General features: G+C 38.8%; 1 protein-coding gene across 2 annotated transcripts in view; it reads left to right on the forward strand.

Moving 5' to 3' along the window:
• UST (uronyl 2-sulfotransferase) overlaps positions 1 to 13,244 on the forward strand; it is a 163,696-nt gene that overhangs the window by 103,240 nt on the left and 47,212 nt on the right. The gene's annotated exons all lie outside the window — the stretch shown is intronic.

The raw sequence follows: 13,244 nt of genomic DNA on the forward strand, positions 1-13,244 counted from the left end.
ATGATGGCAATAATGCCAGATAAGGTATTTATAATAAGTTTTAATTTTTTGCAACTGCTGAATTGTCGTAACACCTGTCAGCCTTTGTTGTAGAGCAAGGTCCCATGGCAGTAGGTGTTCAATTAATGCTCAATAAGAAACACAAGGGCGAGGGGGGTGGTTGGTTTGCTTGATATTGGTCTCTTTGCATGCACACAGAAACCTTCTTAAAAAGGCAAAATGGTGGAATTAGTTCTTACTCTCTCTGTAATGGAGATTTAGTTTGATTGGACTCAGCCTTCAGCCACACTTGAACCTGCAGAGGTTTCAGTAACGTACTGGTGACAGGACAGCTTGATGGTCTGCTATGAAATGTTGCAGGCCAGACATAACATCAAAACAAGAGAGGCCTGCAGCTTTTGGAGAACAAAGAGAGGATGTTTTGATGATGTTTTGGAGGGGCAGTAGAGTACAATATACGTGGATGAGCCATAGAGAACAAAGCTCTGAACATACCACATAACATGTTTCAATCCTAGCTGAGGTCAGATGGATCAAGGAGGGCTGAGTTTTTTTCTGTGTTATGGGGCTGTGTTGATTTCTTTTTGTACTTTATTACTGTTGTCTGCTGTTGCAGACACTTATAAATTGTGAATAATTGAAGAGGGAGGTATCAGTGTAACTGTGCATAGCCTTAAATTTAATGACATCTGCTATATGTTAATCATTTCAGTAATGTTGAAAAGGGTTTCTTATTTGCTATGTGCCTAGAGATCCCAAAGAGGTCCCTGTGTCAACTGAGCAGGTCTTGGTGTGCAGAGTTGGAAATCTTTGCATGCTGTGTGTGCTTGGACTTCTGCTTCCTCACCTGTGAATGGAACAAGGGGGTTGCAGAAATTAATGTGGGGTGGGTTTTATAGTATAACATTTACCTTTTTAGCACTGACATGTTTTCTCTTTTGAAAATGTTAAAAGTGAGTGGTGCAGTCTGTACTTAACTCTGAGTGCCTTTACTTCTCATTTCAAGTGCAGTGATTGGCACCTCTTATGACTGACTCTTTAAAAGTTGGTGTTAATTCAATACTGCCTGCGCAGTTTAAGATGTGATATGTACAGCCAGTGAAATTTTGCTTCATGCAGAACTGAAATGAATAGATATAATTCCTGTTTGTTGATTTAAAAGCTAATAAAAATCACCTTGCATTTTCATTTGCATTGGTATATTCTTTAAGAAATTAATTATTTATAAACACATGCACATATGTATGCACATACAGATCAGTATAAAAACTATAATGAAAAAGAAATAAAAAGTGGCTGTCTGAGGTCAGTAGTCAATTTGTTCAAAAGGCAGTTTGTTGGTCTGAGGCACCATCAACATCCTTAATAAAACCTATTTTTGCATTTTCATTTTGATCTTCTCTGTTGGTAATTCAGTGTTAGAATCCTGGAAAGGTTTTTGGAATCTGTCCTCCATCCCTTCTTGGCAGACTTTGGCGGTCACTTGCACTGCTCAAAGAGAGCAGTTGCTTCTGTCACAGTAACATATAGTGCACTTGCCAGTGAAATTCATTTTAAGGGAAGCCACTCATTCTGAATGTTCAGCATTTTTAAGACTTGCACTATCCAACCACATCATATATTACATGACTGCATTTTAATCTTTTCCTCAGTGGTGTGAGGAAATCTATTGGAATATATTTTAAAATTCAGGTACTTGGAATCATAGCTTCAGAAATCTGCAAAATCAATTGCCTGATCTTGCTGTGAAGAAAGTAAGCAGCCGGTTTTACCTCTGAGCATGAGCCCATAGAACACTTCAGCACAGGATTGGTCTAATCACAATTCTTCCCTAATATTTTTTTAAATTCAAAACTCACCATAAAGCATTACTTTCTTACAGGGGACTATTTGAATGATAAGCTTAGATTTAGCATAGTAAGTAGTTTCAGTATTGATCACAATAATAAACCCAAGTTGTTTGGGATGAGGTGTGCCTGACCATGAGCAGATACGTGAAAGCAGGGGGAGGATACAAGCTTTTTACTTTTCTTCTTCCCTCATGCCTCAGATCAACAGCTAGGAAAATACAAAACTGCTGATTACTCCACAACATTGAGTTCGTTGCTGGACAACCCAAGAAGCTGTGTGTTGACAGCAGTTATAGACGTACAAAATGGACTGAAGAAGCTGTAAATGTAACTTTTCTGTTTTACCAGGAGAGACAGGTTTGACTGCAAAAGGTATACATCTTTTGAAAACTGAGTATTACAGGTTAATTGTGCTTTTATCGACCACGATGTTCTTGGCTTCCTATCTCTTAGAAGGTGGCGTGGGCGTCTGGAAACCTTTCCAAGCCATCCTGGCATCTTCATCAGTAGCTGCTAACACTGGCCTTCTCCCATGAAAAGCTGAAAGCAGCATACATGTTCTCAGAAACTGCAGTGTAAAGTTGTGGGAGCTCAATACCTCTATAAAACAGGCTCTTAAGGGAGGAAAAGCATTTTAAGATCAGGTTTTGTGTCTGAACTCCTACTTGGCCTCTAAGTTGTGATATCCCTAATAGAAGAATTCCCTCCCCTTGACTCTTATCCTTAAGACAAAAAAAGGGAATTGAAAAAAAAAAAACACCTTGAAGTCTGGTAGTACCTTGCATTCTGTTTTTTTAACAAAATCTGAACTGCTGACATTGCAAAGATCAGAAACAGAAATTTCCACTGTTCACTGATCATTTGAAATTTTCTCTGAATAGGGCTTCAGGCTTTGACTCTGGTCCAGGGAAAACAACCATTCATTCAGGAGTCAGATAAATTGTTTTAAATGTTTTGGTAAATGTCTGTGTTTACCAAAATTTAATTGAAAGTCGGGATAGAAAACAAGCCCTTTATTCATGAGTCAGATACGGCAGAGGCAGCTGCTGCAATGTGAGACTCTCTACCCAGATCAGCCAGCCGGTTGTCCTGACCCAGCACTTTCTCTGCTGGAGTGAGTTACTGTCAGTCACCTGAAGAGATCACTTCCAATCTTCCCCAAAATAAATAGTGGCAGTGCGTTAGTGTGGAGTATGGCAGAGAGGTAATTACTGGTCTGAAATGGTGGTGAGCACCCAGGTCAAGTCTCAAGCACACTCAGGAGAGATTCACCCTGCATTATGGTCCTGTAAGATGAAATAAATTCACAAAAGTTAATTTAAATCCATTGTAATGAATGTGTTACAGGTTAAACTAGAGTTCTTATAGTAAATATGCTTCAATAAAGCAAGCAAGCCCTTATCAGCACAGCTGTGACTGCTGCTGGTACCAAGCAAAAGAAAAATATGCACCAGATTATTTCGTTTAAGGCTTGGAAGTGCAGAAGGTTGGAAGCACCTCTAATGAAGAGAGGGACTACCATAAATATTTGAAAGCTTTGTTTTAAAATTGTCCTTTCCAGAAGGATTGTTAGTAAATATCTAGTATTTATTACAACTTCAGTGTGATACATCAAATATGAGAGGTTTTCATCTTTCTTTAACATTTGATGAAACTTTGATCTAAGATAGCTAAGGCTGAATGAGTGTGTGAAGCAGCATGGTCTGTGCATTGTTGCCTGAATTGCAGGAAATCTGGTTACATGGGATTCTGATCTTTGTTAGGTTCTGAATAGCATGGCTCCTAACGGACTCGAGTAAAAGGTCTCTGAGCTAATTTGTCAGAAGTGAGGAAGTTTGTATTTAAAAAAATCATTCAGTAAAATAAGAACTTGTCACCTTCCTATGGGATCTTTCAGCTTTTCTTTACATATAATTACGAGTTAAGTTTGCACCATATCTCTGTGTGGCTCAGCATAGTCTTTCAACTTCATCTCTGAAAATAAATGTGCTTTTCTCAGCTAAAAATAAAAATATTCTAACAATATCCAGCCTTAGTTATGTTAAAGATTATTCATGCAAGTGATCCTATAAAGGAGCATCTGTCTTTTTGTCTTTTAAATGAAATGTTAAAATATTTGTTTAAAGCGTGTTAGGATTACTGCAAAGAAGGGAAGTAAAATTCAAAGTATATCAGAGAACTTTCAAGTCAAATTTCTTACTAATGGAACTCTCCTGTGACAAACATCAGCTTTTCTGGCTAAATATTTAATCCAATGGTGTTTAGGTTCTTTCATAAATTTCTAGCAAAGTTATAGAAAAAGCTGAATGGTTAAACTCCATAGAACAATTTTTTGTGTTCCTGATTCTTGAGAATATCCTTTTATGACTACAATGGTTTTCATTAGTAGGAGAATATTCACTAAATACAATAAACTGAATTTATTTATATCCTCAAATTTCTATCTACAATGAAAACTACTCTCCTACCAATTTGTTTTCTGACAGCAGCTGTCTTCTTTCCTGTGTTTATCTGCATAATAGAAATATTTAACCATGGGTAATTGTATTGTAAATTGTCATCAGTGGTTGTCATCAATGGTCATCATTGAACTTTTTCCTTCTTGACTTTAGATAAGTTTCTTGAAGCTTTTCAGTTGCCAGAGACGTGGCCTCCAGGAGCAACCATGGTATGGAGCCCATGCCTTCATCTTCTAAATGTCAGTCTCATGAATGTTTCTGTATAAAAAAAGAAAAGGTGGTGAGAGAGTTGTCTGCCTTCAGATTTGATAGAGTGGGGGAATAGAGGGTTCATGACTGTGATTTTTCTTCTGAGGACCTCACAAGTGTCCATTGATTGAACCTGGGAACTTTTGGAGAGGATCTTATGAACCTGGTTGACATCATTTAGATTGGAAATCTGAGGCATGCAGAGGTTAAAATTATTTACCTATATCTGTGCAGTGCATAGGAGATATTAGGCAGTTAAATATATACATTAAAAAGTATATTTTTCGGTTACTGGGTTCTGAGCGATAGCTAAACATTTTATGCCCTCTCCGTGTTTTCCCTACATACCCACGTACACACAGTAGTCATTTTACTCCCTGTGTTATATATTGGTGCTGAGCTGGTTTGAATTGGTCACTGGATATGCTGCAGTGAGTCCTGAGCTGCAGCGTAGCTTTGCAGCTGTAGATCTGGTTTGAGAATCACACAGTAGCATCAATCTCTGTGGCTGGGAATAGGCTGCCGGGAGGGCACTGCTGAAGCGCAGCCACCTGTCAGCTGACCCAATTAGAACAGTTTGCTGCTTCTTCCCTCTAATGAGTGCTTTTAATAGTCTCCAGCTGTTCCCTTTTACTGCATTACCTCTTCACAGCAATATTTCTGGCCCATTTTTGTAGCTCTTCGTCTGTTGTGTGTGCTTTAAAGCACCATTTTTTTCCCTTAGATTCTCCCATTTTGTATTAATCAATTATTGAACCACAAAGTTAATGATGATTCAGACCTCAGCTGCAGGAGGAACTGATTAAACAACTCATAAAATGTAATATTGAAGGAAATGTTTTCATGGCTGACATTTACTTTTCAGTTACTTTAATTTACAAACCAGTATTTTTTTAATGTTCCCCTGTGGAGTTTGCATTCCAAACATTGCAGCATTATGCAATTATACAAGAGCAAGAAAGTGTGCCTTCCTAATCTGCTTTCATTCACTAGTCTGAGTTGGTAGCACATAGTAAATAAGCAATATAGCATTGGTTAAGATAACGACACTAAAATCTTTCATGTAATTCAAATATATGCTTATATTAATAGCAAATATAAGATTAATACCATGCTTTTATTTTAGTGATACTATTCTGTGTTGCATTCCTTTTTGTGGAGACAGGCTACATGATAACAACAGAATATAAAAAAGGTGAGGTACTTTTTTCTTGCAGCATTATACTAGTCTGAAAATTTCTGGCTGTTGCAAATGTTAAGAAACTACACAAGAAACCAGAAACCAAGTAGCAGTAGAGGTCCAAGCACTAAGTACCCACACTCTTATTCAAACTTAACCTTATTACCAGGTCTTACCATATACTGTGTATTGGTAGTGCTATTTAAGACATTTCTATATATAGTAATTTAAGTTCTTTTATTAAAGGACCTCACTGTATAAAGTTGAGAATGGTGAATCTTCATTTTTATGGTGATTTTGCCAAGTTTGTTATTTGTGCCCTTTCTGAGCATGATGTTCCTCTTGATATTCTCTCTTGTGATTTTTGTTTGGTGTTTATTTGCTGTGGTAGCCTGGGAAACTAGTTTTCTCCACCTTCTCTATACGAAGATACTGTTTGTAGGGTGTAAAATCCCATCCACACAATAAAGAGTCTAATATATGGATGCTGGCTTTCTGAGGCCATGTAAACTGTATTAGGGAAGAGGTTATGTCTGTGTTATATTTTCAGGAGATATATTTTTGGAGATTGAAACAAGAATAGAACAGAAAAGAGCATTCTTTTGTAGCCCAAGGATAAAAGCCAGCCTTGCCTTCGGTGAAGGCGAGAAAGCAGTTTTAGGGGGATAAAGGTTATTTCACATAGAAAATGATGGATTCTCAAAAGCCTGTTGCTGGTTGAGAGTGAGATATTTTGTGTGTGGTAGATGGTTCTACCCTACAACAGCTTAGTTCTCAGTAGCAGTCAGAAAAGGCAAATTGAAAGCAATAGAGAGCAAAACAGAGGGCTTCATTGTGAATGAATCTCCAGTGTGTTTGCACTTGAATTCCTACATTTGTGACCTCCCTTTCCCAAAATGGGTTTGGAAGAACGGGAAAATACTCAGTAATGGGTAAGAGCAATGATGAAAGGATGAAATCATTACTATATGAGGAGCAGCAAAGACTAGGACTTTCAGATGAGGAGGAAGGAAACAAGGGAAAAGATATGTGAAGACAGATTCTCAGGAGGCATGGAAAAGTGGCATGAAGGACGATTGCTTGTGGGCTGTTTGAGTACAAGACCTAGAGGATCCCAACTTGAATGGGTAGTTGCCAGGTCAAGGAAAGAACAGAAAGATGGTGATAGTTAGGACAACATGTAGTTCAGCTGTGAAGTCCTTGCTCATCATTGTTGTGAATAACAGTTTATATGTATTCAAAAAGGAAACATTTCTTTACAGAGGGAGTGATCAAACACTGGAACAGGCTTCCTAGAGAGGTGGTCAATGCCCGAGGCATTTCAACATTTAAGAGCCATTTGGACAACACCTGTAACAACATGCTTTAACTTTCAGTCAGCCCCGAGTTGGTCAGGCAGTTGGACTAGGTGATCCTTGTAGGCTCTTTCCAGCTGAAATATTCTACTCTTCTCTATTTTAAAAAGTCTAACTATGTAGCCTTGAAGGGTTATTAATTACCAAAGCAAGACCTCTTCATTAGAAAATAGCTGATAAGTACATATCTGAAGCCTCAGGGGTACCCAGAAAAGGTTCCTGTATGTATGCTAAATGTTCCTCATAGCCCGTACCAACTTTCTGAAATTAGTGATTGCTCTGGGTGACTCAAATCAAACTTTGTAATTACATGCTTGCAAATGAAATCTGCTGCTAGCTGATTTATATAAGATAGTTACAATTATAGACATCTCCAGTTGAATGTGTTGTATCTTGACTTTAAAGTAGTTGAGTGTTCTTGGGTATATGCCATAGTGGATAAGGCTTTGTTGTCTTACAGCTCTGCCGATCAAATGAATTTTTGTAAGATGCAAACTGATGCTGAAGCTACTAGTTGTTAATGCTGTCACAACTATTCTCAAATTTATCTTTAAAAGCTAAGATACAAATGCCTTTAAAGTATAAAATGCTTCCACAGCTTTACATTATGCACTGCCAAAAGTAAAGATACCAAAACAGAAGATGTAAAAATCTTTAAGATAGTGGGTTAAAACATTTTTTTAAGTGCATGCTTTTCAGAAACTAGAAGTCTCTTGGTTTTGATTTACAGTAGTTTCAGAATGGATGACTTTCAGGTGTTTGATAGTAAGTCTCAATTTGAGTATTTTTTTCAGTTCTTATGAACTTTGTTAGCGTGAAAGCAACAGGAAGACACATCTAAGGAGATAACACATGGTTCTCAGTAGGTGATGACTTAACAATGATAAGTAGCTGACAACTAACTATTGTAGATGAATGAAAACAAGAGGATTGTGTGTGATATGAATTAATATCTATTATCTTTGGTGCATGGTCCAACTATGTGCATTATGAAGCTGAAGAGTGGCCTTCAGTAGTCATCAAGTAAAACTAATTATTAATATTTTGTTTGTCCTAAGTTGAAGTAGAATGATTTTTAAGACTGGAATGGTTTATCATCCAGAGGAAAAGAATGCCTCCAATTTCCATTTCTGTTAGTATACATTTTAAAATTATTATTTTTAAAGTTACAGTTTATACATGGCCTAAATTACAGAGATGTGGCATTGACCAGCAAATAGTCCCTTTAAAAAATATGATGTAATAATATAGGTATATGTGTGAGTGTGTACTTAGAATTAGGAGTCAGACTTTTTGAAATGTTTAGTATTATATTCATGTTTAATTAAAACATTTTTTGAAGACTTGTCTAATGAAATCATGGTAGCTGTCCCTAGAAAACCTGACTATAAAACCTAAGTACACACCTTGCTAGGAATAGACCTGTTTCCTTTTCCATGTTACTTTATGCTCTAACCAACCTAAATGAGAACTCTTTCATTGAGAGTGTGATGGGGAAGAAAACTGCAGAACCTTTCACTCCTGACAGAGGAAGAGCAGAGAGAGACACTATAACTGCCAGTAAATTGAATGTGTTCAGGCTGTGGCATGATAATGTGATTTCAAGCAGTCAGATACTTCCCTCTGTAGGTGTCAAAACCTGAAGGAACTGACAATCCCTGAAAATAAAACTTAATTTATTAGCCTGTTTTATTCCCTGTCTGTCATTCGCCTTCCTCTTTCCATTTTATGGTTTATACTCAGTTTTCTGGCTGTCAGTGCTGCCAGCAAAGTGAAATAAGCTGATATCCTGATCTCTAAAACTTATTAGCTAAAGCAAAGCTGAAGCTTTGAGGTGGTGGATGGCAGGGAGAATGCAGGGTGGTGGAATTAGGAAAACTACCTGCCTGTGGTGCATGGCTGACGTGGTGAGGGATAGCTGTGTTTTTATAAAAGCATCCAAGGCTCTCCTGGGCTTTAGGTGTTTGTTGTAAACAAAATATTTTCCTATTGTGTAATAGGTGGTAGTGTGGACTCTTCTGTTGACTGCAGAATGAGTGGGTCACACTTCTGAATTCTATATTTTTAAGACTCTGAAGTAGTTTAAGTTGAAACCATATGAAGTGGAGATGGCGTTTTGTGGAAAAAAGGGACATCAGTGCCCAGACATACTCAAAACTTAGTTTATCCTAGTTTTTCTGAAGTCTCTAAGGTTCACTGTAAGCTACAGCGTAAAATCCTGTGCCTTGTCCTGGTCCCAGCTCACATGGACCCCAGGGCCTGCTGAAGCACAGGATGCATGCTCCTTTCAGGTACTGTCTGTCTGTTCTTGCTCTATTTGCTTCAGTGTGCTTCTACAATGTAAAGGTGAGCATTTGTGTTTCTACAAAAACAACCAAATGCCATAGGTTTGTGTTGGCAAGTGGATTGGGATGTTCCCTCTGTTTGCTTGGCCCTACCTGACAAGTGGCTGGTGTGCTTTCCTATAGGAGTGCTCTTCAGGTGTCAGATATTCCAGCAATTGGATTTTCTATCTTGGCATGAAAGGTATTGCTGCAGTTGCTTTTCTTTTTCCTTCTGAAAGAATTTTTTTGTGAGAGTGTAAATTGTGTTGTAAGGATCTCAGTGTACTAAGAGCTTCAGTTAGATGAACAGTTTCAGTATGGAGGCTCCAGACTCATATTAGGTGTCCTCCCTTCTCATTTTCTTCCTGAAGGGCTATGGAAGGATGAGGGGCTTCACATAACGAGGTGACAGATTGGCTTCTTTGCCAGACCGATAAGCAATTGCAATCAAAAGAGCAGTTGGCAGGTTCTGCTGCTTAGTGCAGTGGGAGAACTAATGGCTTCTGTTCCCTGAAACCAGTATGGATTCAAACCACATGCTCTAAGGCATCTTGGCACCTTAATGAACTGGAAACCCAATAGAAATAACTCCAGTCATCTGAGGGATATTGGTGGTCAAAGGGAGTCTTTCAGAAAGCTATGTGCACCCCGATTCCTTCACCTTTTTGTGGTGGATTTTACTCAAATTCAAAAGAGAAAATAAGGCAATTTTTCATAATTTGGTGAGATGATGTTACCAGGAGAAAATATGAGGGAACAGCATGTGATAAACTGCAAAACTGTATTTGTTGTCACTGAGTTGGGGTTCAGGGCATTTGGCCATTGTTTCCTTTTAATCAGTCAAGTAAGGGAGGATATTGCTGCCAGGAAATAATTTTTTATTGTCTTCCTTGTAATTCCACATTATTTAAAGAAAGAAATGTGAAAAAACCCTGAGAAACAGGCATCAGCTGTTTCAAATGTGCTTTTTTTCCTTTAAGATGGCTATTTGTAGTTGAATTACCTTGTTCAAAAATACATACATCCCTCACCAATTTGCTGCTGATGATGTGTGGTCATGAGCTATCATGGGAGTAGTGGGTGCCTATCTTGAATGAGAAGGTAACTTTCATGATAAGCAGTAGACCTGCTGTGTCAGCTGTGGGAATATTTTGCCCATGAACAATATAGTGAAAATCTCCTTTGAAGTAAAAGCAATGTTCACTTTTTCTATTACTCTAAGCATTGCTTTATTTTTTTTTTTTACTAGTATTTTCAAAACTCCTCTGTCCCTTGTAAATATAGTTGCTTGGTATAAAATCAAAAACAAACCACCAAAAAACCTAACAAAGGATATTGGCTGATTATTTGTTGTTCAGGACTCTGGAAAGTGGACTGACATTGTTTCAGCAAAGCTGCTTACTGGTCAGTGAATTACTGAAACACAGTCTAGTCAGGTTACCTTGAACACAAGTTTTTCCTATGAACTCTGATCCAAGCAAAGCCAGCCGCTATTCATAACTGAGCTTGTCAAGAGTAATTTCCTTTTTCTTAGGGAAAAATCCACTAACCAGTGGCAAATAGGAAACTTTCCATGGTGAAGATGGATTGTTAAATGAGATTATTATTTTTTCAAAATTAATTTTCTGTTCTCTTTGAAAAAAGAAAACTGAAGTGCTTATCCATAGCTGAAGGGGAAAAAAAAGAACAAAATTTCTTGAGAATATAATCCAAAGAGTCGATGTCTTTGATAAACAGAAAGGGGGAAAAAGACCATATTTTACACTTTTTTCCCCTTCCTAGCAGATGTATTAACCTTAGTGATTTTATACTTGATCTTGTGACTTGCTGAGCTTTCTGAAGCCATAGCACCTGAGATGAGGGGATTGAGAGATTCTGGGTTTCTGTGTGGGAAGGGAGGTATGGTTTTGTTTTTCACAGTTATAGAAAAGAACTTCAGCAGACAACTGAAGATTAAAAAAATATTTTAAAAAGAGGCCAATAGGAACATTATTTATGCTTCTGAACCTGGTAATTTTAGGAGGTTTTTAATACTTGGTGTTGTCAGTGCAGTGATAGTCTTGTCAAACTGAAAAGTGGAATCAATAGGTTCCATTTGGTGTCTGCTATGCAGAATGGCAGTTCTGTGAATGATGCAAAGTATTAGTAATTTTCCAGAAAAGCATTAGAACTGTTCAGCAGGGGGAAGATTTTAACTAGGGAAACTAGATCAGGGCAGCAGAGCAGAAACCACCTCCAGTTGCAGCAGCAGGGAAGCCACGTGCAGAAGCAGTGTGAATTTCTTCTCTCCTCTGCAGCTCCTTTTGCATTTCAGCCCTGAGAGATGAAGGGAGAGATTCCAAGTCAGTAGATGCTGTGCAGAAGACTGATAAGAAAGCAGAAATAGCACACAACTCAAACTTCTGGTTGTTTTCTCACCTTTCAAGAGGCTTGTGGTAAAGTGCCACCACAAATGTGGTAGGTCAAGGGCATGAAAGACATTTAGACTTTGCTGCTATGAGGAACTGTTTTCTTAAAAGCCATTACTGTTCTTTTTGAGATTTATCACCTAACTTAAAAAAAATGGTCAAAACCAAAGGAATTTATAACCTGTACTCTTTTTTAATGGAGAGGTCAGCAGCAGGTTTCTTTTTTTTTTTTTTTGCTAGACAGTGTGCTTGATGTGACTGGATTTGAGGGACGTGTTGGATACAGCCCCTCTTCCTTTAGTGTCAGCAAAAGGGAATTGTATTACTGCAGTTCATGAGAGCAGATAATCTAACCTGTAACTGTTGCAATAAAAGATGCATCAGCTAGCCAATGTTAATTTTCTTTACTGAAAATTTTGCTACATCTGCAGATGAAAGAAGCTAAATAATTTTTTTAAAAATACTTCTTTTCTGAAGCCTGCAGTAATTTTTTTTTATATGCATGTGGCATATCTTTCCTTCTCCGTGTATCATGGCTAGGCTTTGCGAACAAAGATTTGGGAAGGGCTCTACCCACTTTTCTTGCAAGCGCGTTGATGGCTAAAAAGGCCAATGCGAGAAAGGCAAGTCCGGTTGCAAAAGACACAGCAGAAAGACTCCTTAGATGGTATATTCTGCAAGGCACGATTCTTTCTGCGTTGTCTTTTCTCCTCAAGAGTGATCCTGCGTGCTTTCTCAAAAGCATCAGCAGCGTTATAAATGGTCTGTCTCCAGGCCTCCCGATTAGAGGCCAGAGTGGACCAGTTATGGTGATCAATATGCCCGAGGCTGAGTTGTTGCTTCAGGGAGTCCTTGTATCTTTTCTTCGCGGCTCCTCTCTTGCGGCAGCCGGTGGCAAGTTCACCATAAAGCAGGATCTTAGGGAGGCGGTGGTCCTTCATCCTGGAGACGTGCCCTGCCCAGCGCAGCTGTGTTCTCAAAATAAACTCTTTGTGCGACCGCATTGGAAGAAGATGCCCGTTGGTCTGCGGTTAACCAACCGGGTGAAGGTGGAGATGAGCTTTGTTTAGGCCACCTTTTCTAGGCCCCTCTCCGAGTGGAGCAAGCAGTGCTGTCCTTGAAAAGGCTGCTTGGTCGTTCAGGGTGCTGCCCCAAGAGACTCTCATCTCCGTCAGTCTCAAATGACCAATATCCTGAACCGCCTGCATGCAGGGTTGAGTCTGCGGCTCCCAGTGCACCTTTCACCTACCGTTTCGACCCTCGCCCATCGCTGCAGGACTTTTTGCATGTGGGTAAAGCCTTCAAGCCTGCGCAATGGATTTTTTTAGGTGAGATGCAGTATGCGCGGAACTGAACCCACCCTTTAATCCTAAGGTTCATCTGCCAGGGCCGAGCAAGCTTGGACGGTGGCAGCGAGGT

This window comes from Neopelma chrysocephalum, unplaced genomic scaffold (assembly GCF_003984885.1).
Source record: "Neopelma chrysocephalum unplaced genomic scaffold, ASM398488v2 Primary Assembly neopelma1_23, whole genome shotgun sequence".
Taxonomy (NCBI): Eukaryota; Metazoa; Chordata; class Aves; order Passeriformes; family Pipridae; genus Neopelma; species Neopelma chrysocephalum.